The sequence below is a fragment of the Macrobrachium nipponense genome, chromosome 42 (assembly GCF_015104395.2).
Source record: "Macrobrachium nipponense isolate FS-2020 chromosome 42, ASM1510439v2, whole genome shotgun sequence".
In the NCBI taxonomy this organism is placed as follows: Eukaryota; Metazoa; Arthropoda; class Malacostraca; order Decapoda; family Palaemonidae; genus Macrobrachium; species Macrobrachium nipponense.
In genome coordinates, this window is record NC_061103.1 from 31,352,679 (window position 1) to 31,354,876 (window position 2,198).

The 2,198-nt window shown below is 37.1% G+C and overlaps 1 non-coding gene across 1 annotated transcript; it reads left to right on the forward strand.

The window, feature by feature from the left end:
• The first annotated feature begins 1,419 nt into the window (after nt 1-1,419).
• Trnat-ugu (transfer RNA threonine (anticodon UGU)) lies at nt 1,420-1,491 on the forward strand. Its single transcript has one exon. It is a non-coding gene; the product is annotated as a tRNA-Thr (tRNA).
• Nucleotides 1,492-2,198: the final 707 nt, after the last annotated feature.

A 2,198-nucleotide genomic window follows, 5' to 3' on the forward strand; every position in this document is an offset into this window, starting at 1 on the left:
TATTTGGGAGGGTGGAGCACTTAAGAGTTCGGCACTCCCCTCCTTTGAACAACGGGTCATAGAATTCCTTTTTAACGTATGCCAGATGGCTCTCTCTGACCTGTTCACGAAAGGAACGGCGATTAGTCATAGGCGCTAATGAGAGTACTAGTTTCCAATTTCTCGAATATGCCTGAGCGATATCCTTCGTCGCCCATAATCTCTTGTTGGTCACTAATCGCTGGTACGGACAGAGGCTTTTTGGGGGAGATGAAAACCAGATGTCTGATGGCTAAAAGCCTAATGTTTGGAGTAACAAAATCCCTTCGCTAAGAAAAATCATTATCGTATTCCTTTTCCTTGTGAAAATCTTTTTTCTTCTCTTATTATCCGTTTTCGTGCCTTTTCTTAAGTATTATTAAGTTATTGCCTTTTGTAATAATGACACTGTGCCACTTATTAAATATATAATAACTATATATATAAAAAAAACATATATAATCTATATATATATATTATATATTATTATATATATATATATATATATATTATATATAATATATGTGTGTGTGGGCCGCGCGTGTACGCGTGGTGCCTGTGGTACTTTTTTTTATCTTTTATTAGAATCATATCAGTCATTACATAGTAAGTAAGTTATTACAAATTATTACAAAATTAAATATACATACAATATTTACAATTACTATTGGTTAGAAGAATTAGAAAACAAAATCAATGTATTTTTTAATGAAGATATCAGAGCAAATCCCATCCCTTAATAAAAAAATTCGAGATTTAAATGATAAAATTCAGTGTTATCAGTTATGGTCACAAAGTGACTATATAATTACTGATAACAGTGATTACAGGCACATAGTAGTGACCATTAACCAAGAACGTGTTTCTGCACCTATTCAATTTACATTTTCGGTCAGAAAACCCCTCTACTTTAGTAATGGCAATACAATTTTTATTCTTCAAGAGCAAGAAACAATCGAACGTTGGGGAGATTATATTTCATTCGTACAAACTTTCCACTTCTAGATGACCAAGAATTAATAATAATCTTCTGGGAAGTTTATTACTGTTTATCCGTTCATCAGCTGGAGCAATTTCATCTTGAGATTAACATAGGCGGTTTTTCATATATCGAAGCGTCAGGCAAAACACTTGTGGTCGACATAGCGTGACGTCATCACGCGAAAACGGAAATGCCATTCATTACGCCTGGTAAGGTACGAAGCTCCACAAGTCTCAACGGAATAGTTATATACTAGTAAGGAATTGATTGATCGCTTAACTCCAGATTATCTGGCGTGGAATGAATGTGGTAAACTTATAGAGGAAACTGGTAACAAACCAATAGCATAACTAGCGACCTTACCTCATAGCACAGTATTCAGGTGCATCATAAATTTTGTATATAACCTCCATCATCGAGCCTCCTTAGCTCAGGGGCAGAGCACTGGTCTTGTAAACCAGGGGTCGAGAGTTCGATTCTCTCAGGGGGCAAACGAGCTTTTGTCCTATACATGAAGAGTTAGTACTTATAAAGGATGCTTAGGCCAACATGTGCACAGGAACGAAAACGGAGAGTAGTGTAACCTCTGACAATGAAGTTAGGATTTCTCTAGACTATAAAAAACGATTAGAAGCAAAAGTGGGGTTGCATGAAGGTTGAACCGACTCTCCTTAGTAGAAGTGAGGCTGAATGCGAATGAAAGAAAGCTGGTGATGTGAATTACTAGTGTAATCTACAATTATAGTAATACATGAGGAAGTTACGTGGGGTGAAGGGGTAAGAAATGTAGGTATGTGAAGATGCAGTGAAAAGGTTGGCTTAGGTGAATATGGACCACAGTGTTCTGGGAAGGTTTTGGTCTCATGGAGAGAGAGAGTGGTGGATGATAGGCGGTGAAAATGTGTAATCCAGAAGTGTTGAGAGGAAGGTGAGGAGAGAGACTAAATAACTATTGGTTAAACAGGGTGGAAGGGATGTTACAATAGAGAGATTTAACATCCAAAAGTTCTGTGAGTACCCACAAAAACCGACGAACTACTTAGTCCATAAATTAGGTCACAGAGGAACAGTAAGTCTTGAACAGAGGAATTTCAGTGGCGGAACTATGTCATTATGGGCCCTGGTACAAATTATTTGAGTGGGCCTCTATCACGAAAAGCAAAATTAATTGTCATCACTTGATTTACCAGTAACTAAT